Genomic DNA, 13152 nt, shown 5'->3' on the forward strand with positions numbered 1-13152 from the left:
AATAAACTCTACAGTGAAACATTTCTCACCATTGACAACATCAGGACTGCTGAATCATCTGACTGAAGATGTAAAGCTGCTTGCATCATAGTCTGGACTTGCCAAAGAGCACATTCCTGCTCCCAGCCCACTTAAAACTGGCAGCCTTTTGTATCAGCTAGTTTATAGGCTAGACCAATGTCTCAGATGAGGAATTTGTTGTCCCCAGAATGCAAAGAGGCTGACCAAGCACTATGCTTTCTTCTTCTTGGCAAAGTATGTAAGATGCAGTAATTTGTGCTTTACCTTGGAGACATCCAGGCACATTCCTGGTCACTAGATATCTAGAAAATTTATTAAAATTAGATTCCTGAGTCTTGTAAGGTTCCTCTCTTGCCTCCCAGAAAACATGGTTCTTATCAAAGCTTTCAGTATACTAGCCAACTCTGACACAGTCTGCCTAATCAGTATGTTTTCATGGACGTAATGGATCAATGTGATGTTCTTTACATATTCACACGGTCCCAATCTCTTCTGACTATATTATGATAGCAAGGAAGAGTTATCATGGTTTATAAATGAACTTCCTTGTCTATTCCATGCGAATGTTTTCCCCAGGGCTGTCTCTTCTGTTCCATTAATGTATATGTCTTTTGTATGCCTAAAACATACTGTTTTAATTACTATAGCTTTGTAATATAGTTTGAAATCAGGAAGCATGATGCCTCTAGCTTAATTCTTTTTCATGATTACTTGATCTTTGGGTCTTTTATGGTTTCATACAAATTTTAGGATTGTTCTGTTTCTGTGAAAAATGCCATTGTTATTTTGATAGGGATTGAATTGAATCTGTAGATAGCTTTGGGTACTATGGAAATTATAACAGTATTAATTTTTCCAATCCATGAGCATGGAATATATTTCCATTTATTTGTATTTCCTTCAAATATCTTATCAATGTCATTTTCCAAATATAGGTCTTTCACCTCCTTGGTCAAATTTAATCCTATGTATTTTATTCTATTTGATGCAGTTGAAATTAAGAAAACCATCTCTTTCACTTTTTCTTATAGTTTGCTATTAGTGTATAAACACACAACTGACTTTTGAATATTGCTTTTGTACCCTGCAACTTTACTAAATTCATGTATTTGAACTAAATTTTTTGATGGAATCTTGTGTGTGTGTGTGTGTGTGTGTGTGTGTGTGTGTGTGTTTTCATTGGAGTATAGTTGTTTTACAATGTTGTGTTAGTTTCTACTGTACAGCGAAGTGGAATTCCCTGTGCTATACATCAGGTTCTTATTAGTTATCTATTTTATACATATTAGTGTATATATGTCAGTCCCAATCTCCCAGTTCATCCCCCTGTCCACTTTTCCCCCTTGGTGTCCATACATTTGTTCTCTACATCTGTGTCTATATTTCTGCCTTGCAAACCAGTTCATCTGTACCATTTTTCTAGATTCCACATATATGTGTTAATATACGATATTTGTTTTTCTCTTTCTGACTTACTTCACTCTGTATGACAGTCTCTAGATCCATCCATGTCTCTACAAATGACCCAATTTCATTCCTTTTTAAGGCTGAGTAATATTCCATTGTATATATGTACCACATCTTCTTTATCCATTCATCTGTTGATGGACATTTAGGTTGCTTCCATGACCTGGCTATTGTAAATAGTGCTGCAATGAACATTGGGGTGCATGTGTCTTTTTGAATTATGGTTTTCTCTGTGTATATGCCCAGTAGTGGGATTGCTGGGTCATATGGTTGATGGAGTCTTTAGTATTTTCTATATATAATATGCCAACTTCAAAGAGAATTTTACTTCTTTTCTGACTTGGATGCCTAGTATTTCTTTTTCTCATTTATTGGGATGGCCAAAAAGTTCGTTTGAGTTTTTCTGTAAGATTGTATGGAAAAACCCAAACAAACTTTTTGGCCAATCCAATAATTGCTCTGGCTAAGACTTTCAGTACTATGTTGAAAGAGTGGAGTGGTAAGAGTGGGCATACTTGTCTTGTTCATAATCTTAGAGGAAAAGGTTTCAGCTTTTCACCATTGAGTATGATGTTAGCTGTGGTCTTGTCATATATGGCCTTTATTAAGTTACATTCCCTCTATACCCACTTTGTTGAGAGTTTTTATCATGTATGGATGGTAATTTTTGTCAAGTGATTTTTCTGTATCTATTGAAATGATTTTTATCCTTTATTTTATTAATTTGCTGTATCACATTGATTAATTTGATAATGTTGAACTACCCTTGCTCTCTGTAATAAACCCCATTGATCATGGTGTATGATCCTATCAATGTACTTCTGAATTCAGTTTGCTAATATTTTATTGAGGATTTTTTTATCCATGTTCACCACAGATAATGACCTGTATTTTTCTTTTCTGGTAGTGTCTTTGTCTGACTAGGGTATCAAGGTGATGCTGGCTACATAAAATGTGTTTGGACATAAGAGTTTGAGCAGGATTGGTAGGAATTATTTTTCAATGATTAGCAGAATTCATTAGTGAAGCCATCTGCTCCTGGACTTCTTTTTTGGGAGATACTTGACTAGTAATTCAATTTCCTTACTAGTAATCAGTCTGTTCAGATTTCCTATTTCTTCATAATTTGGTTTTGGTAAATTGTGTTTCCAGGAATTTATCCATTTCTTTTAGGATGTTTACTTTGTTGGCTTATAATTGTTCAAAGTGGTCTTTTATGATCCTTTGTATTTCTGTTGTATCTGTTGTAATCACCCCTTTTTCCTGTCTAATTTTACTTATTTGAGTCTTTTTTCTTGGTGTGTCTAGCTAAAGGTTAGTCTCGTCAAGAAACCAACTCTTAAAAAAAAAAGATAAAAAAACGGTTCTTAGTTTCATAGATCTTTTCTATTATCTTTTTAGTCTCTATTTCATATATTTTACTCTAATCTTATTTCCTTACTTCTATTAGTGTATTCTTATTTTTCTAGTTCCTTGAGATGTAGTTATGTTGTTTGAGATCTCTTATGGTTCCTTATATAGATGTTTATTGCTATGAACTTCCCTCTTAGAATTGCTTTTGCGGCACTCCATAGTTTTGGTATATTGTGTATATATTATCTTTTGTATCAAAAAATTTTTTATTTCTTTTGACCCATTGGTTGTTCATTAGCATGTTGTTTAATCTCCCCATATAAGTGAATTTTCCAGTTTTCTTCTTGTAACTGGTTTCTAGTTTCATACCCTTGTGTGGGAAAAGATGCTAAATATAATTTCAATTTTCTTGAATTTATTAAGACTTTTTTGTGGCTTAATGTATGTTCTATCATCTTGGAGAGTGTTTCATGTGTGTTTGAGAACTACATGAATTCTCTTGCTTTTGGATGGACTGTTCTGTGAATGTTTAAGTCTATTTGGTCCAACATGTCATTTGAGGTCAGCGTGCCCTTACTTTCTGTCTCACTGATCTATCCATTGATGGAAGTGAGGTATTTAACTGCCCTAGTATTATTGTATTGCTATTTCTCTTGAGAATTTGCTTTATATATTTATGTGATCCTATGTTATGTGAATAAATATTTACAAATGTATGTCCACTTGTTGGATTGACCCCTTTATTATTAAGATGTGACTTCCTTGGTCTTGAAGTCTATTTTGTCTGACATAAGTATAGCTTCTTTGGTTTAGATTTTCATGGAATATCTCTATCATCCCTTCATTTTCAGTCTTGAAATTTGTGCCCATAAAGCAGAATACAGTTGGTTGTTTTTTGTTTTTTTTTAATCCACCAGCCACTCTGTCTTTTGTTTGGAGAATTTAGTCCATTTACATTTAAATTAATTATTGATAAGAGTGGACTTAATTGTTTTCTGACTGTTTTTTGTAATTCCTTCATTCCTTTCTTCTTCTCTTTCTCTCTTATATGTGATTTGAAGATTTTCTATAGTGTAATACTTTCATTTGTGTATCTACTATAGATTTTTATTTGTGCTTAACATAAATACAAAATATTTTATGCAAATCTCATAACAGTCAATTATAAGTTGATAACAACTTAAGTTTCAATGCATTCTAAAGCCCTGCAATTTTACTCTCCCAACATGTTTCATGTTTTGACTGTCAAAATTTATATCCTTTTATCTTGTGCATCCATTAACAAATTATTGTAGTTTTGTTATTTTTACTGTTTTTGTCATTAGCCTTCATACTAAATTTATAAGGAATTTATAAGTTATAACTTATAAATTAAGTAATTAATTATAATTTAAGTAATAAAACTTATAAATTACTTATAAATTATTTATTACTTATAAATTTAATTACTTAATTTATAAATAACTAACCTACAACCAACATTAGTTTAATCTTAATTTTAATATATATTTAGCTTCACTAGTGAAATGTATACTTCTTATGTTTTTCTTTTCCTAATTAGAGCTCTTTTGTTTCAGCTGAAAGTCGTCCCCTTAACAGTCGTTGATTGTAAGGCCAGTCTGTTGGTGGTAAACTCCTCCATTTTTTGTTTGTTTGTTTGTTTGGAAATCTCTATATCTCTCCCTACAATTCTGAGGACCAACTTTGATGGATAGAGTGTTCTTGGTTGGTATCTTTTTTCCTTTTAGCACTTTGAATATATTATGCATTTCCCTTCTGGACTTCAAAATTCCTGCTGAAAAATCTGTTGACGATCTTCTGCTATGTACAGAAGAGTGCTGCCTTTCAATCCTTTGTAACTGCCCAAGCAATTTTTTTTTTGTTCTCAGTGGCTCCCAATACTTGAGGGTGTGCCAAGAACTGTCAGTGTCCCAGGGGGAAGGATCTAAGTCAGCAGATTTTAAAGTATGAAACTATACCTCTTTCAGGGGAAGACTGTGAGATGAACAGTGCTGTGCACTCCCTCTGCACTGAGCCCTGAAGGGATAACCAGTTAAAAACTGTTTCTTTGTTTGCTTATTGTCCTGTTGAACATATGAACACAAGTCACTGGCTACCAGAGTCAGGCTATTAAGGGATATGTCCTCTGGGCAGCAGCCCCCAAATCTGAGAAAATATACCTATACACAAACTCCTTTTCTGAGATACTGGGGACCTGCAACAGGGGAGAGTGTGAAGATGGCACTTGATGGCCTCACTCACCTCTGGAAAGGATTGCAGTCAGTTCCCAGTGTGTATTAAATTAGAATCCTGCCTCTGAGACCGTAGCTTTTAAGATAAACAATAAGCCTCTTTCATGGGAAGGCTGGGCATTTCTGTCTGCTGCTTCTGCACTGTGTGTTAGATACATAGCTGATTAAGAACTATTTCTTTGTTAATTACTCTCCTAGGGGACCCACAAACAAGCATTGCTGGCCATCAGAGCCAGGCTAAGAAGGCACATCTTCTGAGTGACAGACACAAAACCAGGGCTGCTGACATGTATGTAAGTTTCTTTTCAGGAGATACTGGAGACTTGGAGCAAGGGAGACTACAAAGATGGTGCCTGCTAGCCTCCCCAATCTCTGGATCACTGCAATTGGCCCCTAGTTGTATGTAAAATTAGAAGCCTGTTCCTCAGACTGAAGCTTTTAAGGTAAGCAAATAGGTCTGTTTCACAGAAAGACTGGGAACACTTCAGGCTCTTAGAGTGATGTCAGCATCATGGCAGTGTGAGATGTTGTCTTTGTCTCTCTCCTTCAATCAAAAACCATTAAAACACTAACTCAACAAAGTTTCCTCTGCCCAAAAGAGCAGGACACTAGAGATCTACACATATATACATCTATAGGTGGGTGGACTGGAGCACATAGAAGAAGAGGCAGAACCAGCTGAACAGTGAATGCTGTGCTTGCAATCACAGCTTTCAGGCCATGGCAGCTGAGCCCAGTAACAGAAGGGGAGGTAGGCAACTGAGCCCAGTAACAGAAGGGGAGGTAGTGGGGCATGAAACACTGGCCTTCCAGCCACAGAGGCACCTATGACTCCAGCCCTCCCACCTGCAGTGGTGGAGCCCACAAACCTGATAACACTAGACATGGCAGAGATGCCCAATGTCCTGGTGCCCCAGGTGGCAGCACCAGTAATGAAGGCACTGGGGGAAACCTCGGGAAGAGAGAATGGAGGGTGGAAAAATGCCTATTCTCAAAACTTGTGCTACAGTGCCACTTACTGAAAAAGGCCCCTAATTACTAACCTGTTGAATTGTTAGAATCCAGTAAAAAGTGCTTTACCTAAAGAAGAAAGGTGTTCACTACTTCAGCTGTACGAGCAGAGGAAAAACTCAAGTACCATGAAAAACTTTGGAAACACGGTATCACAAAAAGAAAGTGACAATTCTCCAAAAACCAAACTTAAAGTCACAGAATATTGCAATTTAACTGATAGAGAATTCAAAATAATTGTCATAAAGAAACAAAAAAATTCTGAAACTGAGGAACTTAGTAAAAAAGATGAAGAATGCATTAGAAAGCATTGGATATAGAGCAGACCATATGGAAGAGAAATTTAGAAATGATATAGGTAGAAGAGGAGAGAGAACTAAAAACAATGAAAACATTCTACAAGAACTACCCAACTACATTAGGAAGGGTGACATAAAGATAATGGGTATCCCAGAAGGAGAAGAGAGGGATCAGAGAACTAATTTAAAGAAGAAAAAAAAAAGAGCTGAGAACTTCTCAAACCTGGGGGGAGGCCATGAAGCTAAGAAAACACCTAATTACCTCAATGCAAAAAAACCTTCTACAAAATACATAAAAGTCAATATGAAGAATTTTTTTTTTTTTTTTTGCAGTATGTGGGCCTCTCACTGTTGTGGCCTCTCCCGCTGTGGAGCACAGGCTCCGGACGCGCAGGCTCAGCGGCCGTGGCTCACGGGCCCAGCCGCTCTGCGGCATGTGGGACCTTCCCGGACCGGGGCACGAACCCGTGTCCCCTGCATTGGCAGGCAGACTCTCAACCACTGCACCACCAGGGAAGCCCAATATGAAGAATTTTAAAGACAGCCAGGTTAAAAAAAGTAACATACAAATGAACTCCCATTAGCCTATCAGCAGATTTCTCAGCAGAAACTCTATAGGCCAGGAGAGAGTGAAATGATATCTCAAAATACTAAAAAATAAAAACGGTCACCCAAGAATACTCTCTAACAAATTATCATTCAGATATAAAGGAGAAATAGACTTTCTCAGACAAACAAAAACTAAGGAAGTTCATCACCACTAGACTTGCCTTACAAAAAAGGTTGAAAGAAGCTCTTCTATCTGAAACAAAAAGGCAAAAGTACACAAAACTCTGATTAAGGTTTTAAATAGAATCAGAAAATTGCAACTCATGAAGGTTAAAGAGAAAAAAGCAGTAAAAATAACTATATCTACTTTAATTTCGTAACAAGCTCACAACAGCAAAAGGGATAATTTGAGAAAATGAAAACGTAAAAGGAAGAAGAAAAGGATGGAACCATATATGAATAAACATAAGATATTTTGGACAGAAAAAGTACTATTTCACCTATGAGATGTTTTATACAAACCTCATGGTAACTACAAAACTAGAGCAGAGACAGAAAACATTTAAAAAAAGGAAACTGAAAAGAAATCATAGAAAAGCACCAAACTAATAGAACAACCAGAAAACAAAAGATAAAATGGTAGTACTAGGTCCTCATTTATCAATAATCACCCTAAATATAAATGGATTGAATTCACCAATCAAAACATACAGTAGCTGCATAAATTAAAAAACAAGACCCAACTATATGCTACCTCCAGGAGACTCATCTCATCTCTAAATACAAACATAGGCTTAAGTGAAGGAATGGAAGATGATACTCCAAGAAAATGGCAACCAAAAGAAAGTGGCTGTAGCAATAGTTATATCAGACAAATTAGAATTCAAGCCAAAAAAGATAACAAGTGAAAAAGATGTACATTATATTATGATAAAGTGGACAATTCAAGAAGAGTAAACAGACATAAATGGAGAAATTAACAGCAACACAATAATAGTAGGGAATTTAAACACTCTACTTACATCAATGGCTGGATTATCCAGACAGAAATTCATCATCAACAACAAAAAATCACCCTTAAACATTAGGACCAGTTAAACTTAATAGATTTATACAAAACATTCTATCCAAATGCAGCAGAATGCACATTCCTTTCAAACACACATGGAACATTCTCAAGGATAGACCATATATTGGAAAACACAAGCTTCAGTTAATTTAAGAAGATTGAAATTATTCTAGAAATGAAGTACAAGAAAGTAAGCTGGAAAATCAGAACTATGTGGAGACTAAACAACATGTTACTGAATAATATTTGGGGTACTAAGAAATCAAAGGAGAACTAAAAATTGCACAAAGAAAAATAATGTAAAGGATGCAGCAAATGCCAATATCGGCCTACCTCAATAAACAAGAAAAGTCTCAAATAACCGATCTAAACTTACAACTAAAGGAAATAGAAAAGAAACAAGTGAAGCCCAAAGTCAGTAGAAGGAAAGAAATAATAAAGATCATAGCAGAAAATAAATGAAACAGACTAAGAAAACAGTAGAAATGATCAGTGAACTAATAGTTGGTTCTTTAAAAAGATAAAATTGGCAAGCCTTTAGCTAGACTCACTAAGGAAAAAAAGAGATAGAAGGCTCAGATAAATAAAAGCAAAAATGAAAGAGGAGAAATTAAAATGGATGTTCTAGAAATGCAAAGAATTAGAATACTATGAATAGCTGTATGCCAACAAATTCGACAACCTAGAAGAAATGGATAAATTCTTAGAATCATACAACCTTTCAAGATTGAATTAGAAGAGGATCCCCCCCAACCCACAAGGCCCCCTCGGCCACATGGGTCCTGGGTCTGAGCCCCTCCTCTGCCGCAGCGTCCTTTGGCTGCGTGGGTCCAGGTGAGCCAAGCGCTGCCCCCCTCTAAGGCTCCTCCAGCTGTGCAGGCCCCTGCAGGCATGCTTGTGAAGGCCTGTGCCCCAGCTGGCCTGCACAGGCACATGTGCTCCAGGCCAGCTTCAGGAGCAGTCAAGAGGGACACACGCAGAGGTGGGGGGCTGACACAGCAGGTCCAGAGACCTACCTAGGGGTCTTAGAGGGCCTAGATTCTTGGGGGAGGCAGGGATTGGCTGTAGGTCACCATGGAGGCAAGGACACTGATAGTGGAGGCATCAGGAAACTTTTTATTATTATCTTTATTCTCTTTTTAAAATTTTTTTATTCTTTCAATTATTTTTTTCTTGTTTTGATTTTATTTTCCTAATTCTATTTTTTATTCTTTGTTATTGTTATGCTCTATTCTGGTGTTGTCTTTTTTTTTGTCCTTTTTTTTTTTTTTTTTTTAGCTGCACTTCATGGCTTTCACAGTCTTGGTTCCCAGGCTGGGGTTGGGCCTGAGCCCGTATGGTGGGAGCACCAAGTCCAAGCCACTGGATTAACAGAGAACTTCAGGCCCCAAGGAATAGTAATTGGTGTCAGCTCTCCCAGAGGTCCTCATCTTGGCACCAAGACCTGGCTCCACCTCACTGCCTGCCAACTCCAGTGCTGGTGCCTCAGGCAAACAAGCAGCAAGACAGGAACACAGCCCCACCCATCAAAACAATGAGACAACAAAAATCTATGTTACAAAGGAGCAAGGTAAAAATCTACAAGACCAAAGAAATGAAGAGGAAATAGGGAACCTACCTGAAAAAGAATTCAAAATAATGATAGTAAACATGATCCCAAATCTTGGAAATAGAATGGAGGCACAGATAGAGAAAATACAGCAAATGTTTAACAAGGACCTAGAAGAACTAATGAACAAACAGAGGTGAACAACACAATAACTGAAATGAAAAATACACTAGAAGAAATCAATAACAGAATAACTGAGGAAGAAGAACATATCAGTGAGCTAGAAGATAGAATGGTGGAAATAACTGCCAAGAAGAATTAAGAAAAAAGAATGAAAAGAAATGAAGCAGTATCAGAGACCTCTGGGACAACATTAAATGCACCAACATTCGAATTATGAGGGTCCCAGAAGAAGAAGAGAAAGGGTCTGAGAAAATATTTGAAGAGATTATAGTTGAAAACTTTCCTAACATGGGAAAGGAAGTCCAGGAAGTGGAGAGGCCCACACAGGAAAAACCCAAGGAGAAACACACTGAAACACATACTATTGAAATTAACAAAAATTAAATTCAAAGAAAACATATTAAAAGCAGCAAGGGAAAATCAACATGTAACATGCAAGGGAATCCCCATAAGGTTATCAGCTGATTTTTCAGCAGAAAGTCTGAAGGACAGAAAGGAGTGGCAGGATATATTTAAGTGATGAAAGGGAAAAACCTACAGCAAGATTACTCTACCCAGCAAGGATCTCATTCAGATTCAATGGACAAATCAAAAGCTTTACAGGCAAGCAAAAGCTAAGAGAATTCAGCACCACCAAACCAGCTTTACAACAAATGCTAAACAAATGCTAAAGGAACTTCTCTAGGCAGGACACACAAGACAAGGAAAAGACCTACAATAACAAACCCAAAACAATTAAGAAAATGGTAATAGAAATATACATATAGATAATTACCTTAAATGTAAATGGATTAAATGCTCCAACCAAAAGACGCAGACTGGCTGAATGGATACAAAAACAAGACCCATATATATGCCATCTACAAGAGACCCACTTCAGACTTAGGGACACATACAGACTGAAAGTGATGGGACAGAAAAGGATAATCCATGCAAATGGAATATCAAAAGAAAGCTGGAGTAGCAACACTCATATCAGATAAAATAGACTTTAAAATAAAGACTGTTACAAGAGACAAGGAATGACACTACATAGTGATCAAGGTATCAATCCAGGAAGAAGATATACAATTGTAAATATTTATGCACCGAACATAGGAGCACTGCAATACATAAGGCAAATGCTAACATATATAAAAGAGGAAGCCAACAGTAACACAATAATAGTAGGGGACTTTAACACCTCACTTACACCAATGGACAGATCATCCAGACAGAAAATTAATAAGGAAACTCAAGCTTTAAATGATACAATAGACCAGATAGACTTAACTGTTATTTATAGGACATTCCATCCAAAAGCAGCAGAATATGTTTTCTTCTCAAGTGCACACAGAACATTCTCCAGGATAGATCACATCTTGGGTCACAAATCAAACCTTGGTTAATTTAAGAAAATTGAAATCATATCAAGCATCTTTTCTGACCACAACACTATGAGATTAGAGATTAGAAATCAATTAAGGGGAAAAAAAACTGTAAGACACACAAACACATGGAGGCTAAACAATACACTACTAAATATCCAAGAGATCACTGAAGAAATCAAAGAAGAAATAAAAAAATACACAGAAACAAATGACAATGAAAACACACAGACCCAAAACCTATGGGATTCAGCAAAAGCAGTTCTAAGAGGGAAGCTTATAGCAATACAATCTTACCTCAAGAAACAAGAAAAGTCTCGAATGAACAACCTAACCTTACACCTAAAGCAACTAGAGAAAGAACAAAGAAAACCCAAAGTTAGTAGAAGGAAAGAAGTCATAAAGATCAGAGAAGAAATAAATGAAATAGAAGTGAAGAAAACAATAGCAAAAATCAATGAAACTAAAAGCTGGTTCTTTGAGAAGATAAACAAAACTTTAGCCAGACTCATCAAGAAAAAAAGGGAGAGGATTCAAATCAGTAAAATTAGAAATGAAAAAGGAGAAATTACAAGAGACACTGCAGAAATACAAAGGACCATAAGAGACTACTACAAGCAACTATATGACAATAGAATGGAGAATGTGGAAGAAGTGGACGAATTCTTAGAAAAGTACAACCTTCCAAGAATGGACCAGGAAGAAATAGAAAATATAAACAGACCAATCACAAGAACTGAAATTGAAACTGTGATTAAAAATCTTCCAACAAACAAAAGTCCAGGAACAGATGGCTTCACAGGTGAATTCTATCAAATGTTTAGAGAAGAGCTAACACCAGTCCTTCTCAATTGCACAGGAAGGAATACTCCCAAGCTCCTTCTAGGAGGCCACAATCACCCTGATACCAAAAGAAGACAAAGATATCACAAAAAAAGATTACAGATCAATGTCACTGATGAACATAGATGCAAAAGTCCTCCACAAAATACTAACAAACAGAATCCAACAACATATGAAAAGGATCAAACACCATGATCAAATGAGATTTATCCCAGAGATGCAAGGATTCTTCAATTATTCAAATCAATCAATGTGATACACCACATTAAAAACTTGAATACAAACCATATGATCATCTTAGTAGGTGCAGAAAAGGCTTTTGGCAAAGTTCAACACCATTTATGATAAAAACTCTCTGGAAAGTGTGCATAGAGGGAATCTACCTCAACATAATAAAGGCCATATATGACAAACCCACAGCCAACATCATTCTCAATGGTGAAAAACTGAAAGCATTTCCTCTAAGATCAGGAACAAGATAAGGATGTACACTCTCACCACTATTATTCAACATAGTTTTGGAAATCCTAGCCATGGCAGTCAGAGAAGAAAAAGAAATAAAATGAATCCAAATTGGAAAGGAAGTAAAACTGTCACTGTTTGCAGATGACATGATACTCTACATAGAAGATCCTAAAGATGCCATCAGAAAACTACTAGAACTAATCAATGAATTAGGTAAAGTAGCAGGATATAAAATTCATGCACAGAAATCTCTTGCATTCCTATACACTAAAAACAAAAGATCAGAAAGAGAATAAAAAACCTAGGAATAAACCTACTTAAGGAGGCAAAATACCTGTACTCAGAAAACTATAAGATACTAATGAAAGAAATCAAAGATGACACAAACAGATGGAGAGATATACCATGTTCTTTGATTGGAAGAATCAATATTGTGAAAATGATTATACTACCCAATGCAATCCCTATCAAATTATCAATGGCATTTTTCATAGAACTAGAACAAAAATTTTTTACAATTTGTGTGGAAACACAAAAGACCCTGAATAGCCAAAGCAATCTTGAGGAAGAACAACAAAAAAAAACAGAGCTGGAGGAATCAGGCTCCCAGACTTCAGCCTATACTACAAAGCTACAGTAATCAAGTTAGTTTGGTACTGGCACAAAAACAGAAATACATATCAATGGAACAGGATAGAAAGCCCAGAGATATACCCATGCACCT

This window comes from Stenella coeruleoalba (genome assembly GCF_951394435.1).
Source record: "Stenella coeruleoalba genome assembly, chromosome: 2".
Taxonomy (NCBI): Eukaryota; Metazoa; Chordata; class Mammalia; order Artiodactyla; family Delphinidae; genus Stenella; species Stenella coeruleoalba.